The 27156-nt window shown below is 42.9% G+C and overlaps 2 long non-coding RNA genes across 2 annotated transcripts in view; one reads left to right on the forward strand and one right to left on the reverse strand.

The window, feature by feature from the left end:
- The window catches only part of LOC142840138 (uncharacterized), an 80347-nt gene that overhangs the window by 48301 nt on the left and 4890 nt on the right, over positions 1-27156 (forward strand). The window lies entirely within an intron of this gene.
- On the reverse strand, positions 24094-25368 carry LOC142840132 (uncharacterized). Its single transcript, XR_012908899.1, has 3 exons — positions 25042-25368; positions 24840-24907; positions 24094-24177 (listed from the first exon to the last, which is right to left on the reverse strand). It is a non-coding gene; the product is annotated as an uncharacterized LOC142840132 (long non-coding RNA).

The following is a 27156-nucleotide window of genomic DNA, read 5'->3' on the forward strand; positions in this document are numbered from 1 at the left end:
GCAGGGCTCCCTGCCCAACCCACAGGAGCCACTCATGTCTTCAGAACAAAATAAACAGAAAATTCCAAACGTTATCAGAGTGCAAAACTATTAATTGCATATGTTAATTAATTTTTTAAAGTGCTGGGCATTGAACTCAGGGCTTCACGTATGCTAGGCAAATGTGAAGACTTGCTAATATTGCTAACACAATAATAGTGATTTACTTTTTAAAAGTTTTTTTCAGAAGCCTGTACTGTTTTTTTTTCTTTTTTTATTTATTTTTTAATTTATTTATTTATTAAAGATTTCTGTCTCTTCCCCGCCACCGCCTCCCATTTCCCTCCCCCTCCCCCAGTCAAGTCCCCCTCCCTCGTCAGCCCAAAGAGCAATCAGGGTTCCCTGCCCTGTGGGAAGTCCAAGGACCACCCACCTCCATCCAGGTCTAGAAAGGTGAGCATCCAAACTGCCTAGGCTCCCACAAAGCCAGTACGTGCAGTAGGATCAAAAACCCATTGCCATTGTTCTTGAGTTCTCAGTAGTCCTCCTTGTCTGCTATGTTCAGCAAGTCCGGTTTTATCCCAGGCTTTTTCAGACCCAGGTCAGCTGGTCTTGGAGAGTTCCCGATAGAACATCCCCATTGTCTCAGTGTGTGGGTGCACTCCTCGCGGTCCTGAGTTCCTTGCTCGTGCTCTCTCTCCTTCTGCTCCTGATTTGGACCTTGAGATTTCAGTTCAGTGCTCCAATGTGGGTCTCTGTCTCTGTCTCCTTTCATCGCCTGATGAAAGTTAATATTCAGGAGGATGCCTATATGTTTTTCTTTGGGTTCTCCTACTTTAGCTTCTCTAGGATCACTAATTATAGGCTCAATGTCCTTTGTTTATGGCTAGAAACCAAATATGAGTGAGTACATCCCATGTTCCTCTTTTTGGGACTGGCTTACCTCACTCAGGATAGTATTTTCTATTTCCATCCATTTGCATGCAAAATTCAAGAAGTCCTTGATTTTTATTGCTGAGTAGTACTCTAATATGTATATATTCCATACTTTCTTCATCCATTCTTCCATTGAAGGGCATCTAGGTTGTTTCTAGGTTCTGGCTATTACAAACAATGCTGCTATGAACATCGTAGAGCATATATTTTTGTTGTATGATAAGGCCTCTCTTGGGTATATTCCCAAGAGTGGTATTGCTGGGTCCAGGGGTAGGTTGATCCCGAATTTCCTGAGAAACCGCCACACTGCTTTCCAGAGTGGTTGCACAAGTTTGCATTCCCACCAGCAATGGATGAGTGTACCCCTTTCTCCACAACCTCTCCAGCAAGGGCTATCATTGGTGTTTTTGATTTTAGCCATTCTGACAGGTGTAAGATGGTATCTTAAAGTTGTCTTGATTTGCATTTCCCTGATCGCTAAGGAGGTTGAGCATGACCTTAAGTGTCTTTTGGCCATTTGAACTTCTTCTGTTGAGAATTCTCTGTTCAGATCAGTGCCCCATTTTATAATTGGGTTGATTAGCCTTTTATGGTCTAGTTTCTTGAGTTCTTTATATATTTTGGAGATCAGACCTTTGTCAGTTGCGGGGTTGGTGAAGATCTTCTCTCAGTCAGTAGGTTGCCTTTGTGTCTTAGTCACAGTGTCCTTTGCTTTACAGAAGCTTCTCAGTCTCAGGAGGTCCCATTTATTCAATGAGGCCCTTAATGTTTGTGCTGCTGGGGTTATACGTAGGAAGTGGTCTCCTGTGCCCATGTGTTGTAGAGTACTTCCCTTTTTCTCTTCTATCAGGTTCAGTGTGTTCTGGCTGATAGTGAGGTCTTTAATCCATTTGGGCTTGAGTTTTGTGCATGGTGATAGATATGGATCTATTTTCATTCTTCTACAGGTTGACATCCAGTTTTGCCAGCACAATTTGTTGAAGATGCTCTCTTTTTTCCATTGTATACTTTTAGCTCCTTTATCGAAAATCGGGTGTTCATAGGTTTGTGGGTTAATGTCAGGGTCTTCTATACGATTCCATTGGTCGACTTCTCTGTTTTTATGCCAATACCAAGCTGTTTTCAATACTGTAGCTCTGTAGTAGAGTTTGAAGTCAGGGATGGTAATGCCTCCAGATGATCCTTTATTGTATAAGATTGTTTTGGCTATCCTGGGTTTTTTGTTTTTCCATATAAAGTTGATGATTGTCTTCTCCAGATCTGTAAAGAATTTTGAAGGGAATTTGATGGGGATTGCATTGAATCTATAGTTTTATATGTATGTCTGTATATCATGTGCATGCAATGCCTGTGAAGGCCAGAAGAGGGCATCAGATTCCTGAAATTGGAGTTACATATGGTTGTGAGCCACCATGTGCGTGCTGGGAACTGAATCCAGGTGCTCTTAAATGCTGAGCCAGCTCTCCAGTCCAGTAGGATCAAACAATTTAAGCCCTCAAAATAACTTCAGGACTGTGTTAAGGCCCCTGACATTCTCTGTAGATGATACTGACACATAATGGTTTGCCTGGGAAGTAGAGCAGACCACCAGAGTGGGAGAGAGAAGGACCTGGAAACTGTGGTTTATTTAAGGAGTGGTATGGCCCTGGCCACGGCCCTTGCATCTGAATCCCAGGATTGCTGGTATCTGACTAATAAAGGAAAATTACTTACCGAAGGTTTGAGCCTATGAGGGGCTGAAGATGGAGAACAAGTGATCGAATGGGTGGGGAAATGAGTGCGTGCAGATGTACCAGGACAGGAGGCAGTGGTCCCTGAATTTAACTGGAAATGAGGGAAAAAAACAAAACAAAAAAAGTGGTGCTTGGCAAACAGTTTTTGATGAATGTGTTAGGGTCCCAGAAAAAGTCCCCAAAGAAGACGAACAACCATGTATGCAATAACAAGAGCATTTATTGATTCCAACGTCAGCGTAGCAAAAGAGTGACCCTCAAAAGAAGGTCACAAGCTCCTTTTCAGCAGAGTTAGGGGAATTCCAGAGAGAAGGGATTAATCTGGGGCTGATTGGTGGAGGAAAGATTAGTATGGGGGCTGATTGGTGGGAGGTCCTAGTGGTTAGGGACCTTCCAGCAGCAGGGTAAGAAAAGCTATCTTTAGCCTGCGGACGTCTGGGGGCATCTGCTGACCTAGCAGAAGCACTTTTGGGGCCTGCTGATCCAGCAGAAGGGCTTGTGGGGGTGCTTGCTGATGGTCATCCGTAAGTTGTGGTTTTTCACGAGACCTGCTTACTCAGCTCTGTCCCATTCTAGTGAAGTGAAACTAAGGTCTGGTCTCTGTCCGGACTACAGTCTGCTGCCCCTCTCCCCTTCCACCCTTCTCAGAAGCCTTACTTTCTAGCAAGGACTTTCTCAGATTCCCCACGTCAGTCTCCATGGAGGCAGTCACCTTTCCTTTTAAGTAATTCTCTTTCAGACAACTTTTAATTACCCTAAGAGAGGGAACCACTGGTGTGGATATTCCCTAATCTCCTTTGGGAATGCATTGGATGATGGCTTTTTTTTTTTTACAGTGGTTTCACTTCCCAATTGTGTTTTGATTGGGTTTATATTAAAGTCACTGAGAATTCCCTCAGCAGACACTGACAGCCACCGTGAGATATGCCCCAGGGTTGGTAGGACTTGGCCTATACCTTAATCTAGCACCTCATGTTTCAAACACACTGTGCTAAGAACTTGGAGGCACAGGGCAGATGTTTAGGGCCCAAAATTATGTGATGGTCATCCCTGAGAATCTATTAATAGACACTTTCCTATGGTCTCATCTACAAGGAGAATAACAAACAACTAGGAAAGGCAAAGTGGAGGTTTTCAGGCGCCTCCTACCCAGACAAGTTCTCAATGGAACCTTTAGCAGCACAGATGAAGTAGAGAGGATTCAGGAGTTCCGCTAGAGAAACACTGTCCAAGGAAAGCACAACATCAACTGCACAGCTTATTCGAGTTTTCTATAACCACTGACAAAGGGGAAGTAAACACGTGAAACTGTATTGTTAATCCCGCTTAGTTTTATTTCCATCTTGAAGGAGCCAAAAGTCACCTGAAAAGAGAGAGTCTCAACCGAGGGACTGCCAAGATCAGTCTGGCTTGTGGTCGTGTCTGTGGGCAATGGTCTTGACTGTTGGTCGATGAAGAGAGCACCATTCCCTGGCCATGTGGTCCCTCACTGTAGAAGAATGCAAGCCACGGAGAACAGGCCAGAAAGCAGCATTCTTCCACGGTTCCTGCCTCTAGGTTTCTCCTTTAATTTCCTGCCCTGTCTTCCCTCAGCCATGGATTATGATGCGGAAGTGTACACCACATGAACTCTTTCCTCCCTAAGTTGCTTTTGGTTTTGGCGTTGATCATAACAACCAAAAAGCAAACTAGAACACCGCTGTAAACCCTCCGACGTTTATTTTTCAAAATGCATTTTTAAAAAAACCAATTCATATAATTACTGAAAATATTTGTCTTAGTTGCTTTTCTATTGCAAGGATAAGACACCATGACCAAGGCAACTTATAAAGGAAAGCATTTAACTGGGGGCTTGCTTACAGTTTCAGAGGGTCATGACATGATCACCATGTCAGGAAGCATGGCAGCGAGCAGGCAAGCAGGGATAGCATTGGCTCAGTAGCTGAGCGCTCACATCTGATCCACAAACAGCAGGCAGGAAGACTGGGCCTGGGGAGGGAGTTGAAAACACTTTTTTTTTCAAATCCACAAATTTAAACTATCATTTCAGCATGCAATCAATATAAAAATTATATTTTATATTTTTCTATTTTAGGCTAAGACTTCAAAATCTGATATGCGTTTTATGCTTAAAGCAACTGAAGCTAGTTCATTTCAAGTGTTTAATCCCTGTGTTGCTTGAAGATACCATATGGGAAGCAGGGCTTTGGAACCTTGCTTCCTACACTGCTGTCTACAGATCGGCCACTTGGCGACATCTGGGAGATCATTAAATATGCAGAACCTCCAGTTCCATTTCTGGCCTAGTGAATCACAACCTATGTTATAAGCCTCTCAGCTGTGTCTCGTGTATGTCGAAGTCTGCAGAGCATCAGTGTAGACAGAGGGAGGTTCTGAATGCTGATCTGGAGTTGAAATCCTCAAGGAACATTTAAGAGCCAACTATGAGCAGGATCTGTGAGCTATCGCAACTCAGGGCAAAGAAGAAATTGGATTAAAAACGGTTGCCACTTTGAATATTTGTTTCTTAGTCTTCAAAATGAACCTAATCTTCCAGGATGATGTTGGAACTTCAGTCAATATGAGTAAAGAAATGCCTGACCCCTAAGATGTGGAAGGTTTCATAGAACTCATAGAGTAGATCTGGTAATAGTCACATGAAGCCTTCAGGCTTCAAATTTTAACTGTGAGGAACGAAGCTCTGAGAAAACTAGCCAAACAGCGGGACTTACAGAATGCTGCTGTGGGCACACTGCTATCCCCTACATCTGTCAGGAGTCCTGTCAGTAAGGTTTTACACAAGGAAGAATGGGGGTTGGTATGTGGGGCAGCCCTTTGGGGCTAGTGCAGACACTAGGAGTCACATATCAGGGTCTTAAGCCTTCGGTGGCCCCCAAGTCAAAACAACGTCGTAATTTTAGACACCTGGTTTAGCAAGGAATTAACATGGTGGGAAAGATAAACTTGATGGTCCCGTGACCATTTAACATCTGATCTCTTCACTAAGCAGGCATGTTGGGTCAAGACACCTTACACACCTGCCAAACTATGTCAGCATATCTGGGAATATTCATCAGCTGCACGCAACTCAGAACTGAGAACTGGAAACCTGGTAATGTTTTTGTTGGAAGATTAGCCATTCCCCGCCTCTTCCTAAGGTCTTTTTGTCAAGAATGTCAAATAATGCCAGAGAGGAGATATGGATGTGGAGACACATGGGATCAGGGGCATCCTGGGACTTTTACAGAAATGCATGAATCAGAGAAGCTCAGGGCAGGGGCGGTGATTCTGCAATATAGAAGACCCTGGATTTGGATGGCTCTGTCTTATCAAGTAGTTCTTTCTTAACAGAGGCATAATGCCTCATGTTGCTGGATTTGTCATACAAATCTACTTGGGCATTTCCAGATGTACTTTTATATGATTATTCATTGTACTGAACTGTAAAAATTCTGAAAGTGTACAATTCGGTGGCACTGAGCACATTCACAGTGCTATCTCCATCACTACCACCATCTGCAGAAACTTTCATGCTTCCAAACTGAAACTACATTACTGTTTGTCATCTGTGCCCGGGCAACTGTCTCTCTACTCTGTCGCTATGAATTTAATGTCTTTAGGTACTTCATACACCTGGATGCATCATAATGCAGTATTTTCCTTTTATGCCTGACTAGAATTGCTTTTAATTTATGCATGTGAGAGTTCTACCTGAATGTATGCCTGTGTACCGTGCCCATGCAGTAACCATGGCATATAAAAGAGGGCACCAGATCCCCTGGAACTGAAATCTCAGATGGCTGTGAGCTGCCATCTGGGTGCGGGAAGCCAAAAGGTCTTCTGCAAGAGCAGCCAGTGCTCTTAATGGCAGAGCCACCTCTCCAGCTCCCCCCTTTTTTTGTCTGTTTGGTTTTGTCCTTAAGATTGATTTGTATGGCTTAGCTTACTTAACAAAATGCCTTCAAGATTTTTCTATGCCACAGCATGACAGAGTTTCTTCCCTTTCTATAGCTAAATGAATAAATGAATGAGTAAATAAATCCACTTTATGGATTTCTTCCATCATTTGTCCATTCATCTGTCAGCGGAAAATAGTTATTTTCATCTTTCAGCTGGTATAAAGATAGTTGCTGTGAACTTGGGTGTATATTCCCTGTTAGACTTCTTGTCGGGGCCAGCCTCAGCAAAAATACCCTCTTCCAGAGTGGAGGTGTGAGAATTTAGAAATATAGTAAAGAATTATGAAGACGTGAATGAAAATAATAAAATGCAGAAACACAGAGGATAGTATTGGGAGGGAATTTTTCAGTGAGTACTGAAATTTCACCTGTGTTTAATTACCAACTGGTTAATATCCCCCTGACCCCAAAATGTAGGAGTAAGACAAAAGACTGCTTTAACAGAAAAATTGAAAGTCAGGGGCTACAGTCATCGCTCACACCCTAGACTCACACTTTAGACCAAACACTCTGTAGGCAAACCACTCCCTGGGTGGAAACCCAAATAATTTCCTTAAAGGGAACTGGAACTTGGTTGGATCCTTAGATTTCTGTTTTAGGTAGGAACCAACTTACTTCCCTGTTTCAGGAGCACAAGGTCTGGCATCTAGCCACACCTGTTGACAATAGCCTTGAGAGAGCAGAACTCTAATTTACAACTAGGTGGGACCTTTGAGTTAGAAGAACAAAAACTTTTTTTATTTATTTGTTTATTAAAGATTTCTGCCTCCTCCCTGCCTCTGCCTCCCATTTCCCTCCCCCTTCCCCTATCAAGTCCCCCCCCCCATCAGCTCGAAGAGCAATCAGGGTTCCCTGACCTATGGGAAGTCCAAGGACCACCCACCTCCATCCAGGTCTAGAAAGGTGAGCATCCAAACTGTCTAGGCTCCCCCAACGCCAGTACGTGCAGTAGGATCAAAAACTTATTGCCATTGTTCTTGAATTCTCAGTAGTCCTCATTGTCAGCTATGTTCAGCGAGTCCGGTTTTATCCCAGGCTTTTTCAGACCCAGGCCAGCTGGCTTTGGTGAGTTCCCGATAGAACATCCCCATTGTCTCAGTGTGTGGGTGCACCCCTCGCGGTCCTGAGTTCCTTGCTCGTGCTCTGTCTCCTTCTGCTCCTGATTTGGACCTTGAGATTTCAGTCTGGTGCTCCAATGTGGGTCTCTGTCTCTGTCTCCTTTCATCGCCTGATGAAGGTTAATGTTCAGGAGGATGCCTATATGTTTTTCTTTGGATTCACCTTCTTATTTAGCTTCTCTAGGATCACTAATTATAGGCTCAATGTCCTTTGTTTATGGCTAGAAACCAAATATGAGTGAGTACATCCCATGTTCCTCTTTTTGGGACTGGCTTACCTCATTCAGGATAGTATTTTCTATTTCCATCCATTTGTATGCAAGAAGTCCTTGTTTTTTATTGCTGAGTAGTACTCTAATATGTATATATTCCATACTTTCTTCATCCATTCTTCCATTGAAGGGCATCTAGGTTGTTTCCAGGTTCTGGCTATTACAAACAATGCTGCAAGAACTTTAAATGAACTAAAAACAAGTCCTAAACTCTCTGACCCTTGGCCCCTTTGGCCCTCCCCAACTTCTGTGTCTGGTGTCAGATCCTAGGGTACACAGCCAAGCCCGCCTCAGCACTCAGTGTTGTAAATTGGACCTCAGTTTTTCCAACAGGCAGACAATGGTGTCTCCTAGTCTCAATTTGATATCCCATAATGACAGATGACATTAATCAATTTATTTGCTTAGTGGCCACTTACATCTTTCTGTCCACGGTTTTGGACCACCTTACTTGGTTTTGTTCTTATTAATGAGTTTTAAGTGTCCACTGTACATTGTGAATACCAGTCCTACATCAGACACACTCTACACCACCTGCCGAAGGGTGGACTGTGGGCTGGACTGCCAATAATCAAGAGAATGCACCTGCACAGACTTGCATACAGGACAATCTGATGAAGGCATTTTCTCAGTTCAGGTTTCTTCTAGCTTGTATGTCTGGGTTTGTGTCAAATTGGCAAAAAGACAACCAGCATGCCAAGGTTACTTAGATTTTCTAAGTTTTCTTCTAGGAGTTGTAGATTTGTTTTTTTTTTTTAATTTACAATTCTTCCTTAGTTACTTTGGTGAATACTACGAGGTCTGTGGGCTCTAGACTGTTTTCATAGGCATCCAATTGCTCTGGAGATATCTGTTAGAAAGGGTCTCCTTTTTCATTCCGTTTCCTTCATTATTTTTATCAGTGATCAGTTGACTGTGTCTCTGTGCATTCATTTAGGGCTTTCTATTCCAAAGCTCATTTATTAGAACTAATTCTGGTTATTGAATAGATTTTGCTTCATAGGAAAAACCAAGTGACACTGGCAATTTCCTTCATTTTTCTTTATTCAGGTAAAGTTCTGAGAAGAAAATACAGACTGCTTTAGCTTTAAACACTCACAAGACTCAAGTTTTAAGAGTGACTGTTGTGCTTTCCTGTCCCTTTAAGAGACAAGCCACACCCACTCCCTCCCCCATCCGCTGAGGCAGGCTGATCTTCAGCTTCCGGCCTGAGCTCACTCATCTTCTTTTCCATCTTCCTCTCGGAGAGGCAACTTCGCTTCTGCCTCTTTCCCCACTTCTCTGCTTCCCCCCTTCTCTGTCTCTTTCTCCTCTTCTCTCTCTCTCCCTCTTTCTCTGTCCCCCCTTCACCCTTCCTCCTCCATAACCCCCTGAATAAACATTCAACCTCACCCTGCATGTCATGTCTATCCATGTTTCTGTCTTCTGCCCGCCCGCCATGTGTCTCCCTGCCTGGAACCAGCAATGGCTCGGGGACTAGCAGCCGTCTCTGCCTGGGGCCCACTGCCACTGTCTGCCGCCACATGGCCCGCCACCACTGCTCTGGGACCAGCAGCTGTCTCTGCCTGGGACTGGCTGCTCCCAGGACCCGCTGCCTGCCACCACATGGCCCGCCGCCACCATTTGGGACCTACAGCATTTCTGCTGCCTACTGCCGCGGGGATCTTGCAGCATTTTTTAAAAGACAACAGTGACAGTGCAAAAATCCATTGGTATTTTATGCTGTGATATTTATAGCTAAGAAAAAAATGTTTTAGAACAGGCGCTGATTTGGCAGCAAGCCTTCTTTAAGATAGAAGCTGAGTCTTTGTGGCTGTTTCTGTTGTGACAAAGTATAAGGTAGATGCATTTGGCTCAGTTTACTCTTAGTCCCAGGACTATGCAGTGAACACCTGCAATACCTTATACAAGTTAGCTAATCAAGAGTCATTTCCACCGCCAAGATATGGAAATAATTCCTGTATACTAATTAGGACTGTGGTTCAGTTTAAGTGATAAAATGTAAGCTCAAAGGGCCTTTTAAAAACTGTGAAATCCTAAAAGAATTGCTAGATGCTGTGTTTTTCGAATAGTAAAACTCGAAGAGAGTATTTTAAACATCAGTTCATCTAGCTGCCATCAGATATCAGTTGTACACCAACTATTAAAGCATTAAGATACCAAAATCACCAAGAGTGCTTGTATAAGTGCCTTCCAACAGAGCTGGGCTCACAAACTTCCTTCAGATTGTAGTCAGGATTTTACCATAAGCCTAGGTACATTATACATGAGTCGAGTCTTTCATCTGTTTTATTTTTATCCAGTCTGTGCTACTCTCGGTTGTGTGGAAGATGTCCTGTCGGCAGTGTGGTACCCTCTGACCTGGCAAATTCCTCACACCTCTAACAAATTTTGTGGGAGCATGATGAGACGGGTCTACTCACCTGGTTCTCAACCTGTGGGCTGTGAGCCCTTTGGGAGTTGAAGGACCCTTCTGCAGGGGTTGCCTAGGTGTAATGGTAATGTGAGCCCTTTGGGAGTTGAAGGACCCTTCTGCAGGGGTTGCCTAGGTGTAATGGTAATGTGAGCCCTTTGGGAGTTGAAGGACCCTTCTGCAGGGGTTGCCTAAGTGTAATGGTAATGTGAGCCCTTTGGGAGTTGAAGGACCCTTCTGCAGGGGTTGCCTAGGTGTAATGGTAATGTGAGCCCTTTGGGAGTTGAAGGACCCTTCTGCAGGGGTTGCCTAAGTGTAATGGTAATGTGAGCCCTTTGGGAGTTGAAGGACCTTCTGCAGTGGTTGCCTAAGTGTAATGGTAATGTGAGCCCTTTGGGAGTTGAAGGACCCCTCTGCAGGGGTTGCCTAGGTGTAATGGTAAAAGGAAAATGCTGCAGATCCCCAGCGGCTGCAGCAGCACAAACACTGCAGGTCTCCCAGCGGTGGCAGTGGACCATGTGATGGCAGGCAGCAAAAAGTGGGTTCTGAGAGCAGCCAGTTCCAGGCAGGATGGCACAGTTCCCTGAGCAGCTGCAGCAGGCCACAAGGAGAGACAGACAGATAAGATGGGCTCACCACGAGACCACGCTGCAGATCTCCAAAGGTCCTGGGCAGGGAGCCAAGCTGGTTGGCGAGAGACAGAGACATGGATAGTCACGCCATGCAAAGTGAGATTGGATATTTATTTAGTGGGTTATGGAAGGGAAAGAGGAAAAGGAGAAGTGCTGAGAGAGGGAGGAGAGAGAGAGAGAGAGAGAGAGAGAGAGAGAGAGAGAGAGAGAGAGAGAGAGAGAATGGGAAAGGGCAGAAGTGGGGAGAGGCAGAAGCTGCCTCTTCGAGAGGGAGACAGAATAGGAAGAAACTCAGGCTGCAAGCAGGAAGGAAGATCTGCCTGCCTCAGCAGAAGGAGTGGGCGGGGCTTGTCTCTTAAAGGGACAGGACAGATCATTACACTAAGACCATCATAAAGCACAGATATTTTCATTACAATTCGTAACAGTAGTGAAATTACAGTTACAAAGTAACAACAAAGATAATTTTATGGTTGGGGTCACCACAACATGAGGAACTGTGTTAAAGAGTCATAGCATTAGGAAGGTTGAGAATCTCTTCCCTAGGGCATATGTGTATGCAAGTTCCACAGATGTGCACTTGAGAGCAACCTTAGAAGCTCCTAGGATGTGGTGCTTTCCATAAGGCCAGGTATGGTTGATGAAAGGGATCTTTACAAATCCCAGAAATGGATCTGTATAACAATGGACACCATCTCAGAGACTCTGGCATCTGGAGGATGTGAGTTTGCACAAATGCTGTGAGAAAGTCTCTAACTGATACAAGTATTTTCAGTCACACAAAGGCCTGGGAAGGTGACAGTGATGGGGACCTTAAGGATGAATGGAAATAAACTGTTTATACACAGAGAGAGAATGAAGAAGGGGAGTACTGACATATCTCAGAGTGGGTCTCTAATATGGAGCTCAGAGGTTAAGAGCACTGGCTGCTCTTCCAGAGGTCCCACATGATGGCTCACAGCCATCTATAACTCCAGTTCCAGGGCATGTAACTCCAGTTCCATTTATTTCAAAGATCAAAAAACCCATTGTTTATTGATTTTCCAATTTTATCAATGTAGTCACCTCACTACCAAATAGGTTATACATTTTATGGAAATATGTCTCTAAAAAGAAAAGAATAACACCAAAAACAGCAAAGCTATAAAAAAAATAGGCTATAATGAAAAGCATTCTTATCAGTGTCTTCCCACCATAGTCTGACCTCCTCAAGCAGCAGCTACCAAACCTAACTTTACCTTGTTTTTTCCTGGTGATTTTCTTTTTCCTTCCACCTCCAAACTATTATGCTACCAAATTACTTGTATTTTATATTTTACTTAAAATTAGTAACATCATTTAATAAATGAATTTATTTAATATGTACGCCCATAAAATTAACATTGTTTTATTACAGATTTTTTTCAATTCAAAATATACTGACAACTTACTTGACATGTTATGGCACAAAAAGGCAAATGGGTCAGGATTCTAAACCTAGAAGAATGTAATGGTATGTGTGTTTTTGAACTGGATGTAATTAATAAGCATACAATACTGAAAGTATATAGAAAGCACTAAATAAATTCAAAAGAAACAGACTATTTCTGGATAAGTCAAACCTTCATGGAGGAAGAGTCATTTGACTGAGGGAAATTGTCTCCAGTGGACACATGGGAATGGGGAAAGATTATTCCAGACAATGAGAAAAAAAACGAGTGAAGTCATTTGGTGTTTCTTTAAGTGTAGACAGCCTAGTTGTCTCAAAATTTAAAATAAAAAAAAATATCTTAGGATTGCTATTACTGTGATGAAACACTTGGTGAGAGAGGGTTATTTTCAACTAACACTTCCACATCACAGTTCATCATCAAAGGAAGTCAAAACAGGAACTCAATCAGGGAAGGAACCTGGAGGCAGAAACTGACAGAGGCCATGGAGGGGTGGGTGTTGCTTACTGGCTTGCTCAGCCTACTTTCTTTATAGTTCCAGCCCTGGGATGGAACCACCCACAATGGGCTAGGCCCTCCCTCATCAACCACTGAATAAGAAAATATTCTCCTACAGCCTCATTCTTATGGAGGCATTTTCTTGAGGTTTCCTCCTCTCAGATGACTTTAGCTTCTGACAATGATATAAAACTATCCAGTCGAAAGAGGCTGGAGATATGACTCAGTAACAGTGTTCGTCTAGTAAGAGTGACACTCTAGACTCATCCCAAGTGGTGAACATAACTTCTACCCATGCACATTTACACTTCAGCTGACTCCCTCTAGACAAGGAAGGGCTCGAGTCATTGCTTACCCTAGTGAGACTTGTGCCACACCAGCTACTGGCAGGCTTGTCTTGCCACGCTAGTCATTCTTCAGGGGAACGCTACAGCTGTCCCGTATTTGAAGACAGTTGGCAGGAAAACATGGGGAAAATTCCAGGAGCTTCTAGAGGGCCCAATAATATAGACCCTGTCATCTTTCTATATGAATTATAATGGAAGTTTACAGTCAATAAGGGCTCCTCTTGCATTTCAGCCAAGCCATCGGGCACCAGAGTACCCTCTTGAATATCTGAAGAACTGGGATATATAAGAAGGTTGGCAAATGCTCTCTTCTGATTGGCTATCATTAGATGTTAAGACTTATCTTCCTTTAATAATAATAATAATAAACCACACGTGCCTTCAGGATCTGGAAAAAAGGAGGAATTATATGAGGTCCAAAATCAAACATTAAATATAACTAATCTCCTAACCTCAGGTGGCAATGGGAATGTTATCAGAGCTATGCACAGTTTGAAAAACTTAAAGTGGATGTAACAGGCTATTAAAGTTGAAAAGAAAAACAAAACTTCTATAACGCTGACGGAGAAATCTGGAGGCCAGTTTGTGTTTGTTTCAAAAGTGGTTGTGGTTTAAGCAGAAAGGAATGACAGTATATTAGTCATAGTACGTGGTGCAATAATGGCCCCGGGGTGGGGTTTTGACGGATGATGACACCTTTTGAAATTGTCTGACTAATGCTCTAAAACTGTCTGTGTGGTAGCAAAAGGATTACAGCGGGATACGTTACATACATTTTGGATCGCTGGGATTAACAAGGTGCTCTAAAATAACACGAATTTAGGAGGACTTAAAGAGTGGCCTGAAACTATTCATGGCTCTTTGTGGTATTAAACGTCATGCACTGGCAGAGGACAGTAATGAATTTCAGGAAGGTAGCTTGGCATGGGTCTGTAAAACCCAACTTCCAATGTATTTGTAACATACATCTAAAGGGCCAAGGTGTGTGATAGGATAAAAGAACACTTTTAAGTAAGGCAACTAGGAAATAGAGCATTTCTACAGTGAGCACGGAGTTCCTGTACTATCAGCCACAGGAAGGAAGATCCTCTTTGGGAATACTTGCACAAGGAGCAGTAGTAAAGAATTCAGGTTCATACTTTGTCAGCCTGACTCCCCACTACCCCAGTGCCCATGTCATCTGCAAAGGTTTTAAATTCTAGAATAACACTAACAACACTGTGTCTTTGTTGTACCATTTGGGTCTTTCCCCCTTCCGTGTTGGGGACCAAAGCCAGGAACTCACTGTAATAAGCCTGCAGTCTCCCACTGAGCTGCATCCCCAGCCCCCAGGGCTTTCAGCTTCATGTCCAGCTAGCCTCTATCTCCTAGAAACTCTCAGCAGCAGGCCCTCCCTAGTTCTCTACTTATCAGCTTTCCAGGCTTACATGCTTTTCTAACAAACTCAAACTAGAAAACGCAATGTGGGAAGTGAGTTTTTATGTGTGTTCTGAATGCAATACTGGTGAGACCAGCTGAGAGAAACAACACCACTTAAAGATTATTAATACCTACACAGAAGTGAATAACAGGCTACCAGTCCAAAAGTTATAAAGCTGGCTATTGTTGGCTGACTGCAGAATAAAGACATGGAAAGAAGGACAGTCCATATTTAAGGGTCTCTGGCTTCTGTGCATCTGCCAAGTCCCCCAGTTTAACAAACACAGAGACCTACCTGGTACTACAGATACTGAAGCACTTTTAAATCAAAATGGGCAATAAGATGTCTTCAGAATGTTTGGTTTTTGTTTATGGGTGTTTTGCCTGCGTGTATGTGCACCATGTGCATGCAGTACCAGTGGAGGCCAGAAGAGGGCACTGGATTTTTTTTTTGACACAGGTGTCACAGACACTTGTGAGCTGCTCCTTGGGTGCTGGGAACTGAACCAGTGTCTCCTACAAGAGCAGCCATGCTCCTAACCACTGTGCCACCTCTCCAGCCCAAGAATTTTTAAATGGTACACAGCATGTGTTCTTCACAGGAGCTGTTCAGTGAGGTCAAAAGAAATGGGTTTTTCCCTGGGATATCTCAGCCATGACCTGTTCAAATTCACTTGCAGTAATATTAGGATGCACAAAAGAGCACTCTACAGTGGCCCATGGTTTGCAAGACTGATTATGCCTCTTCCCTCCACATGGCACTGGTCATGTGTTACTACCCTGGGTTCTGCAGGAAGGAGAAAAACACAAGTACTTTCAGACCCCTTTCTCTTAAACACTATCTCTCATCTATGGAATCTTTACCCTTTAGTGTTTTATACAACACCTTGCCTTTCAACATGCTATATAAAGACCATATGACTTCTTAAAAAGTCAAGACTGAAGAACTTAAACTAAGGTAACATTAGAGGGAAAATGTTTAAAATTAATAACTAATGCTGCCCCAGATTTGATGTCTTCTTCGTAAGTAGAATTCATCAGTGTGTGTAGCTGTGTGAAGAACAGGGAACTCAGATTATCCTTGGGACACCAGTGACAAACTCAGTAGCATTCGTTCACTCCACATGAGGTTTCTGCAGCCCAAAACAACAACAGAATTGATGAATTATTACTGGGTTGTCAAATTATTTTGTAATGCTGGCATTCTTAAAAAATATAAACTATTAGATTTCTCAATCTATTTTCGCCCTGTGTCGGCATTATTTTAGTTTTAAACCGCGGTGTCAAGCACCATCTTGTACCACATGAAGTGTCCCATACTGCATGGCCAATTAAAAAGCTTTAAAAGAATAAGGTTCTGAGTCAGATGATGATGTGCACCTATCATCCCAGCACTCTGTAGGCCAAAGGAGAAGACTCGGGGGCTGGGGCTGGGGCTAGCCTAGGCTACAACAGTAGCACCTTTCTCAAAGGGAACAAAACATTGTCTGATTCGGTATCTAATATAGCTTATAAAAGGCCATTTATTTTCCCCTCAAAATGAGGTTTAGACTTCTACTGAATTTGGAACAGGTTTTGTTGATTTGAAACAATTTATCGTGATTTCCCATGAATTTCACTAACTGTGAAGGAAGCTGGAGGTCGTCGTATCTTGTGTTGCTGTTGACAGAAGCAAGCTGATGGCTTTTTTCTAGTTTCAATGCTACCATGTGAGTCACAGATATTGTAACGGTTTTTTTAAAGTTTACACTTCTGGTGCTATAGTGAACATGACTCTCTTCCCACTGGTTTTTAGCAGTGTGTTTTACATTTGTATGTAGCAGTGTGCTTATATTTAGCAGTTTACCTTGTTTATTGAGACTAAATGTACAAACATACTAAAAGGACATGCTCTGTAAGCTTGAGTGAATTATATATGGTTGATAATCATTTCTCCAAAGTTCTGCTTCTTTCTCTTTCTTCTTTTAGGATATCCTTTAGGTTTATGCTTGCAGTCATTTCTCCAGTGGCTCTCTGAGATGAGTAACTTCTCATTCTATTCTGATTACTCATCAGCAATGAACTACGCATTTTGAATTTTTTTCCATTTTCATTATGTGTACTGTGCATGTTTGTGTATACAAATAGACCTGTGTGTAGGCACATGTATGAGTGTGTATGTGGGTGTATCTTCATGTAGAACCACAGCCTGATGTAGGCAATCTCCTACCTTGTTCAGTGAGGCAGGATATCTCAATCAAAGCCAGAACTCATTGATGAGGCTGGGTTCCCTACCCAGCTTGTTCTCAGATTACAGGTCGGTCACCAAGCTCATCTAGCGTTTATGTGGGTCCTGGGGATCCAAGCTTGAGCCCTCATGACTTACCTACCAAGCCACCTCCTGAGCCCCTATGGTGTTTAATATGGTGAATTGTTACCTACAGTGGATGGGCCTAGGTATTAACAGTTCAAGCAGCAGAGGAGTGTGAGGTGAAATAAATCCCCTCCTCCCCAAGCGTTTTGCCTGTGGTGTTTTTATCACAGCAACAGAAAGCAGCCGTGCATCTACCACTGCTGAATCTGGAAGACAGATATATTTTAATATTTTATTAAATAGACAAGATATTTTATGCATGTAAAGTTTGGAAATCTTAAAGTGTGATAGCCCTAAAACAGAAAACACGTATGACCTGCTCCACTTCAGTGGCACACGCCGGGAAATCCCAGCATTCAGGAGGCTGAAACATGAGGACACAAGCTCAAGCCTGGCCTCTCCAACTCCCCCTGAAAGTCTGTAATTTATTCATATATCAAATTAGATCAGCTAACGTTGGAACACATACAGTGTAGAGTCTCCTACTGATCATGAGTGAGAAAGATCATTCTGAAGGCACAATAATAAATTTAACTCACCATGGGGGGACAAGAGCCATTAAAGTGAACTCAGCAGTATTAATTTAAATTCATTTCCAAAAAAGCAGCTTGAAATGACAACTTGAATGAGATTTTAAAATGTATCAAGCTAAAGACTAAAAGCCTGAGAGCGATTGGACACATTATTATGCAGCATGCAGGCTACAGACTCCACTAGAAGCAACAAAATAGTAGAACTTTGAGTATAGATATTAAAAAATCTGCTCCAGGGCTGGAGAGATGGCTCAGCGGTTAAAAGCACTGACTGCTCTTCCAGAGGTCCTGAGTTCAATTCCCAGCAACCACATGGTGGCTCACAACCATCTGTAATGAGATCTGGTGCCCTCTTCTGGCCTACAGGCAGGATACTTGACTGACTGAGTGAATGAATGAATACATAAATAAATAAATAAATAAATAAATAAATAAATAAATAAATAAATAAATAAATAAATGAAAAATCTGCTCCACAGTCTGAGTCACACGTGAATAAGGACATTGTCACCTAAAATAAAATCTAAACAGCTGCACAGACCACTGACTATTATGACATTGTGAATCAACTTTTCATTTTTCCTTGAAAAAAAATACTTCTGTCTACAGGTGTCCATTACACACTCATTTATGTTTTGGAAAGTTTAGGGAACATGAACTAAAGAAATACTGAACCAATAGAAATCAATAATATAAACAACTTTTAAAAATGGTTTTGGAAACATGATCCTCCTGCCTCTTCCTCCTGAGTGCTCAGATTGCGGGTGTGCCACCAGACCTAGCCTAGGAATTTCAGTTTGAAGAAAGTTTAATGAAGAAGTCCTAACTACTGTGTCAAATATCATCAAACAATATAAAAAGTAAATTTTAATATCATTTCATATAATGCCTTGTAGGTGGAGTTCTCCTTTCTACTCGTCAGTTCTCAAATAACCAACATAGAGACTCAATATTAATTATAAATGCTCAGTCAATAGCTCAGACTTATTTTTTTGTTTGGTTTTGGTTTTTTTGAGACAGGGTTTCTCTGTAGCTTTACAGCCTGTCCTGGAGCTAGCTCTTGTAGACCAGGCTGGTCTCGAACTCACAGAGATCCGCCTGCCTCTGCCTCTCGAGTGCTGGGATTAAAGGCGTGCGCCACCACCACCCAGTTTAGCACAGACTTATTACTAACTAGATATTACAACCTAAATTGGCCCATTCCTATTCATCTATGAATTGTCGTGTGGCCTGTGGAATTTCCTCTCCTCCAGCATGTCTGGCTCCCTCTGTGTCTCCTGGAGACTCCACTGACTCTGCCCTTGTTTCTCCCAGCACTCTCAGTTTGGCTGTCCTGCCTATACTTCCTGCCTGACTACTGGCCTGTCAGTTCTTTATTAACCAATGAGGGTAAGACATATTCACAGTGCACAGAAGGATTATTCCACAGTAATGCCTACTGAAAAAAACTGTCCAGGATAAATGACAATGTTGATAGCCATAATAAATAAAATTTAACCAACAAATATAATAAAGACCTCAAAGTAGAGCAAAGCAGTATTACTAGTGAACCCACTTTCACTACAAAGTAGGTTTAAAATGAAGAGCAGAATGTGTGTTTTTTCTTTCAGCAGTGTAAACGGTTAATAGTTACTTGAATACAAGGTAAACCCTATGCTCTCCCCTGCTACCTCCCTCTGTCCCTTTAAATGGAGACTCATTCAGGTTAGAGGGAAGGAGGGAGGGACCCCTGAACTCCACATTTTTCACATTTAATGGGTAAAAACAATGGGATTAGAATAGCCAATTTAAATTTTTTAATGTATAGATGTTTTGCCTGCATGTACGTCTGTGCACCATGTGGGTGCTAGAAATTGAGCAGTCAGAGTTCTTAACCACTGAGCCATATCTGATGGAGGAAGGTCATTGGCTAATGAAGAAACTGCCTTGGCCCATTTTATTGGTTAGAACATAGGTGGGTGGAATAAACAGAACAGGATGCTGGGAGGAAGAGGAAGTGAGCTCAGACTCGACAGCTCTGCTCTGGAGCAGAGACACCATGCTCCCCTCTCCCGGGCAGACTCGATAGCTCTGCTCTCTGAGGCAAATGCGATGAAGCTCCGACCCAGGATGGACGTAGGCTAAAATTTTCCTGGTAAGACTGATGCTACATAGATTATTAGAGATGGGTTGATTGGGATATCAGAATTAGCCTGTAAGGGCTAGAGTTAATGGGCCAAGCAGTGTTTAAAAGAATACAGTGTCCGTGTAATTATTTCGGGGCATAAGCTAGCAGGTGGCTGGGGTGCTGGGGACGCAGCCCCGCCACTCCTATCACAACACATCTCTCCAGCTCCTTTTAATGGAAGTCCTACTGAGTCATTGCATAGCTCCTTACGTCACTTGTCCTCATAGTTACACTAACTTGTACATAAAGGGAGCATGATCTCTATATTAGTTACTCACACTTCAGTAAACAGCCTAATTTTTATTATTATTATAAGAAACAAACACTTTTAGGAATAACATCATCTATGAACACAAAGGAATATTTCTATTGGGGTCAAATGGAAAAATTAGAGAAAGCAGGGCATTTTATTGATAGGTTTGGGTCAAATGCCATTGTCAAACTCAGAATGCAAACTTCAGCAAGCTTACACTCTACAAACGAAAGTACTCTGTACGTTTTAAGTTACATAGTAAGGGTGAGGGGCAATGATTTGGTGAGATAAGGAATTACCAGTTACAAAAGGAGAGGGGTTTTAGAAAATTACCTTGCAAAAAGTAAAAATTAAAACATGTCCATTGAAACAATTTTGTCCATTCTGAGTTTTCACTGATTTTTAAGAATCAGAGGAGAAAAGAAATGACATCATCATAATTGAAAGATTTAGTATGCCCGGTATTACAGCACCCTCTATGACAGAGTATATTTATATGAACTGGTTTTTCTAACGTCTGGATGTTTCTTCAAACTTCATGGTTTGAGAGCCTGGTTTACTTCCGTGGCACCAGATTTGTCAAGTTTCTGTGTCAATATATCATTACCAGCAACAGCGCTCTCAACACAGCCACCCTGGACTCTAAATTATTCCCATGTGCAGCCTTAAACCACCCAGCTCTTCTTCCACATCGCCCTTCGCAGTTGTAAACTACAAAACAGCCTTTTTAAAAGCCTTCTGAATTCAAATGCTTGTCCAAGCAGGAAAACCATTTTTTTACTGCAAAAATAAAATAAAAAAATAATAATAAAAGCCCAGGGACAAATGAGCACGAATATCTAAACTTCTAAGGGACAGGTCACTAATTTGCACTGTGCATCTTGATATAAAATACCGTAAACAATAGCTAACAATCCTTCAAGTCTAGGAAATCTGGATTTTCAGACGAATTCTTTAAAAGAGAAATCTTATGTTTATTTTCTAACTTTAGGGGAAACCTGCTTTCCCTTTATCTAAGGGAAATACGCCATGCAATCACAGTGCAGATTCCACATTTCTGCGCTAAACCTGGTGAGACTGTCTTGTTTTAAAACTTCTAGTAATTTTTCTAATTTTCAACCCCCTATATTGCTCGTTCTCGCAGCACGCACTTAGTAGACGGAAGGAAAGAAAAGCTTTTTACGGCACAGGCTAACCAAGAAACGAAAAATGGAGGACCGCGGTCCACTCAGAGCGAACCGAAGCACAACGAACACAGCCTGCGGCCGGAAATGAGGAGCCAGAAAGCAGAACAAAAGGAAACGGGAACTGTGTTACTAGGGCTTGAAATCAGGGGAAAAAGCCGACTTCCTGCCTTTTGAGGTCCGTTCCACATCAGGACTCCAACTGTTTCCGTTCAGAGTAACCGCAAAAGTCTTCCCGCGCGCGCGAGCGCGGCCTCGGCGGGGGCGGAGTCTCAGGCCCCGCCCTCCGACCCGGGCCGCGGCGGCTCTGGAAGGTTCTGCAGGGAGGCAGCGCGCTCTCCGCGGGCGCAGGGACACCCGGCGCCAGATGGCGCTGCCGCACCGAGAGCCAGATCCTGGGCCTCAGGGGACACAGAAAGAGGCGCCACCGGAAGTGCGCGCTGGAGCCAGCCTCCCGTTCCGGATAGCAAACCTTCTGGCACGTTCCCGCGCGGGGGCGGGGCTACAACCGGAACCGGGCTGCGAACGCGGGGTCTCGGGGCGGAAGAGCGAGGCGGTGCCTGAGAGGCCCTGGCGGCCAGCGCGCGCGTAGTCTTGGCGGGAGCGCGAGGGGCGGGGCCTGCGCCTGCGCACTAGAAGGGCGTTGGTACGGGAGGTCTGTACCTCTTTCTCCATCTTTGATCGTTCCCTGGCCCGGCCGGGCGGAAATGGAAGTGGTGTCGTAGTAGGTTTTTGTTTATCTTGCTGTTTCCCACCCACGGGGCTTGCGTTCTGGCTGTAAATTCGGTTTCTGGCCATGTCTGGGAAGTTAGCGATGTGTCGACGCGCCCTCTGAGCTCATCCGAGCCTGTGTCTGCCCACTCGAGTAGGGGCCATTCGTGGCAACTAGCCATACCTCCTGAGGACTGGGAGAAGCTTCTTTTTCGGCCTCTTAAGGCACTTAGTTTGAGTTTTACGGGTTGTTTCCGTCAGGATATCGGTATACTGTCCCTGCCCAGAGCAGTTGGTTGAGGGAAAGCTGCCAAGGGGAAATCCCCTTCCCCCACGTTGGCAGTGTCTGTTCACAGCCCATGTTTAAGTAGATGGGCAGAACTCACCAGTGTGCGTGCGCTTTGTTTGGGATTTAGCTTTATCAGGGGACTACGGACGTGTGCTGCAGAAAGTAAAAGTCAGGTGACTCAGTGTCCTCTTACTTCAGGCCAAGAGACAGTGTGCCAAAGCCCGATTTTCCCGCCTGTCTGTTCTCAGTCTCTGGTAAACACGTTTAGGAATTTCAGAGGTCCATGGTGTCAGTGATTTACCTAAAACCAATATTCTTTCTTTTTAAAATAAAACTTATTTTGATCATTTTTCCATCCTCCCACCTCTTTTCCTACCCATCTTCATCCCCGCCCCTCTCTGAAAGGTTTTAAACAAAATCAAAACAAATACAAAAAATAATAAAACAATGATGCACTCATAACACACACACACACACACAATCTTGTATTGGCCAGCTACTGGGCGTGGAGTGACATTCCATTGAAGAAAACTGGTTTCCCCTTTCCCTCCTGTTATCAGCTGTAAATACCTCTTGGTGGGACTTTGTGTCTGTAACCCCTCTGTATTGTAAATTTTTTTTTTCTGTTTGGTTCTGTTGTTAATGTAAACTCCTGAAAAGAAGCTGTGTGGTAGAGACTGATTGATTAGAACTCTGGTACTATGACAAGATTGGAATGTTGCAGGCCCCGAGGCTAATTACCTTATCTTGGACTGGTTTTCGCCCCCACACATGCCCCAACCAACAGCCATTCCTTACCCATTGTGTGGGAACTAAGATCCCATAACTAACAGGTAAAAACCTCTAGGTTCCACCAACCGAAAAAGCTAAGGATGGCATCAGATAGCATGAGACCTGTAGGAAAGCCTGCCCCACCTTGCTCTCATCACCCCTATAATATTCCCACCAATGTGTTTTAAATCTGTCTGGATTTATGATTATCTTGGTTCTGCAAAACTACGAACTACTTCCACATAGGAACATCGAATTTGGGGTAACTTAAATCTGTATCTGGGCTATGATCATCCAAAATGGCTCTCAAATACACTCTTATTTCCTTTAAGATGAACCCTGTGAATTTTTTTGTTTGTTTGTTTGACACTGTAGGTCATGTGTGTGCTGTCGCAGCTTCTGTGAGTTCATATATGTATCCTTCCTGGTATGTCTGGATGATGCTATTGGGAAAAAAAATACTCTTTAAAGCTCAGGGAATGGAGAAGCAACTTTAAGGTAGAAAAACAAACACAGCTGTGGAGTCAGTAATGGAGAATATCAGAAGTTCTGCTGTAGGCAAATAGGAGCTTGGTAACACATTTTGCATGTCTCCCCTCCCCCCCTTTTCCTTTTTTCCTGTGAGTCAGACTTCTGCTTAACTCTGCAAAGACATACATACCTGAGGGGAGTATCTGCTGAGCCTGTCTTTCTGTTGCCGTTTGAGCAGTGACATATTACATGTTTATGTAAGGGCCAAGTAGAAAATGTGGGCTGCATTGTAGGTCACTCAGCAGAGGTCAGAAGTAGGAAAAGACTGAGACAGTATGCCCAAGGAAAGAAAATGAAAGCTAAACTAGCAGCTTTTAGAAAGCATGAAGTGGAGGTTGGAGCTAAGCCTGTGATAGATCTAGAGGGAGACTGACATGACCACATAGCAGTGGTCTCCTAGGATCCGTGTGATTTCCGGCTCCCTGTGCCTCCCATTTTAATTCAGTCAGCCTTGACCATGCCTCTGTTAAATGCTAGGTAGGACACTAAAATGCTGGAGTGAAAAGCATTAAAGAAGAGTCTTGCTTCAAATTAACTTGTCCGTTTTATTCAAAACTATCCCAAGCTTTGTCATCCATAGTATCCACATGCCGGGCTGGTGTTTGTCCTCTTGCTGATATTTATTTCACGCTGAAATAGATTTTGCAACCTAAAATAAAAATTTCTATCATAGAACAAAGAGAAATTTGATTGTTTAACCCAGAGCAAAACTTAATAGGAAGAAGCTCCAGGGTAGTATCTTCATGGGCAATTGCATTATTGACAAACCAGAGCCCTGTAAGCTGCAGTTGCACTTAGAAGATAAAAATAGCAAAAGGGACGGAAGTGTGGTGGTGTCAGCAATTAGTCAAGCTGTTACAGGTGCTGATGGATTGACAGCCATCAAATACCAGGAGAAAAGAAACTTCTGCTTTTAGTTTCTATTGTATGTGTACAGGTGTTTTGCCTGCATATATGTGTGTTTGCCACATGTGTGCATGATGCCCATGGAGTCCAGAAGAGGGCACCAGATCCCCTGGAACTGGAATACAGGTGCTTGGGAGCTATTGTGTGGGTGCTGGGAATTGAACCTGGGTCTTCTGCAAGAACAACCAGCGCTCCTAACCACTGAGCCATCTCTCCTGCACCTTTAAAGAGGAAAAGCAGGCTGTTTTTCAGTTGATGATTCGTTGAAAAAACTACCTACTGTGTTTTCATTTTTTTTATATCTGATTGCCCCACCCCAGATAAGAGTTAAAGCTTCTTAGGCACCAGATCTTGGCCTCAGCTTTGACTCTCCCAACCCCCATGTTCACTTCATTCCTCACTCACCAAGGAGGTGTGTTAATTGTGTAGTAAATGTGGCCTATTGACACCATTCTCAGATCCATAGGACACTCCTGAGAAGAAGGCATGGTTCAGAATCAAAACCCAACTTTGTCTTTACTTGGTGGTTGGTAGTTTGTTCTTATTTTCCTAATTCATAGCATAAATAGATACAGCTTAGAAAAACAAGATAGGTTTTCATACTTACTGACTAGAAGTAGTCCAAATGGCATTGTCTCCCTGACATTCCTGAGCCTTGCTTTGGAAGTATATGACATCATGTGTATGAAGTAATTGCAATAGTTAGTCATTGTATTTGCCATGTCTCTCAGCAGCATTGTGTTGTTCACTTCTGAGTTATCCATTCTTTACAACACCAAATGATAGCAGTCGTTTGTATTGGATCCGTTTACGCACCTCAAGGATAAAATGTCCAATCTAGAGTCATCGGATGATGACCTTGCCGGTCTTATGAGGCCCTAGCTGGGCCTTTAAGTCTCCCTCAACATGTTGCTTAAAGGATTGCTCAGCCCCACATTCCAGTAACTTAAGTGTAGATTTTTCTGGCAGCTCTCTTGCCTTTCATAGTGTGCTTACATGGAACGATGAAAACAAGCGTGCCTTTTACTTCTCTGAATGGGGTTATTGTAGAGGAATACGAAGACGCCATAAATAAGAGTGCAAAGTCCCCTTTGTCCCCAAAGCACACACAGTCATATTGAGGGCTATCCACACTCACGCCAGCTCTTCTGATAAGAGAAAGAATATGACTTCTCATGTTCAAAGCAAAAACCGGCCTTGGTGCATCTGGGGACTTGTCCCCCATCCTGGAGCCTCTGTGGCAGCTCTGTAAGTCATGTGAAAGCTTTATAGTCTCTATTTTAGGAGGAATAAATCAAAACCTTTTCTCTGAGTTGTCTCTCCCTTGAAGTCTTATTTTTGTTTCCTGGCAGAAAAAACACTTTTACTTAAGTGTTCTAGTACTGAATTATTAAAAAATAATTTCTTCCAAGAGACTTTTTAAAAAAAATTAACATTAAATTTAGATGAAGATGAGCTAGTTTCCTCTTACTCCTTCTTTTTACTTTTTTTTGGCCAATCATACTCAAGTTTATGTAATACACTCATTTGACCTTTCCTAGTCTTTTCACAGTTTGGGAGTTTTGTTTAGAAAAAAGACTATTTGCATCAAGAGCCATACATTTAAATTTTCTCTGCTTGGTCTGTTGGTTTACTATTTTGTTTATAGTAAATAGGCTGGAAGGTGGAAGGCCAGAACTTGTAGACTAGCAGGAGAGACAGTCCGTCCATGGCAGTGTTAAAGCACACAGCCCCCCTCTCGTGGTTCTTGCACATTAAGAGACTGATTCGGTAGGTATCAGACAGTAAGTGTGTCTAGAGGTCTTTTGGGCTTTCTAGAACCGCTTTAATTTGTTTTTATTTTTTAAGAGTTGAAATGTAATTATATCACGCCCTCCTTCTCTTGAGTAACTCTCTCCATTGCTCCCTCTCAGAATCGTGGGCTCTTTTCCTTTAGTTGTTATTGTTAAATAGAGAGCTATTTTTTAACAGTGCTTCAGCATGTACTCTATGTAGAAAGGAAATGTGGTGCAATGTGGTCTCAACTATAATAACAACAGAAAACGTGTTGTTGCAAATATCTTTAAAACCAAGATTCATGACTGACAAGAGCATCTTTTAAAATGTTGACTATCAAAGTCAACTTGTAGATCAGGAGCTGCAGAGATGGCTCAGCTGCTACTCTCTGCAGAAGACCAGAGTTCAGTTCCCAGCACCTACATGGGTCAGCTTACTGCCGCCTGTAACCCCAGATCCAGGGGGATCCTATACCTCTGGCCTCTTTAGCCACCCGTGTGTGTGCACGTGCATGCATGCACATGCGCGTGCATACACAATTAAAATAAGAAAGTTTAAATGTGGAAAGCTCTCTTCTGTCTTACTTTGACTAGACATTTTCCTTGCCTTGTGTAAAACATTCTTAACATTGGTTGAGGCAGCTCCACAGAAGAGAGCCTTATCACCCCAAGGCCTGGGTTCTCTCATTGCACTGAAGTAAAGGAGAACATCCAAAGTCTCAGGTTTTGTGATGAGTGGTCTAGGTGGGACATAGAGTTGTATTGTGTTCTGTTCACAAAAGGAAATCCCAACATGTGGTGATCGTGACGTCAGCTTGGCAATGGATGACTCCAGGGCAGCTAGTAGACTCTCTTGCTCCCATATCCCTGTGATGATATCGTTATTGCACTTACTGCTGCTTAATCAATCACCAATTAAAAATATCTGAACATAGTATTGATTAAAG

The sequence above is a fragment of the Microtus pennsylvanicus genome, chromosome 1 (genome assembly GCF_037038515.1).
Source record: "Microtus pennsylvanicus isolate mMicPen1 chromosome 1, mMicPen1.hap1, whole genome shotgun sequence".
Classification (NCBI taxonomy): domain Eukaryota; kingdom Metazoa; phylum Chordata; class Mammalia; order Rodentia; family Cricetidae; genus Microtus; species Microtus pennsylvanicus.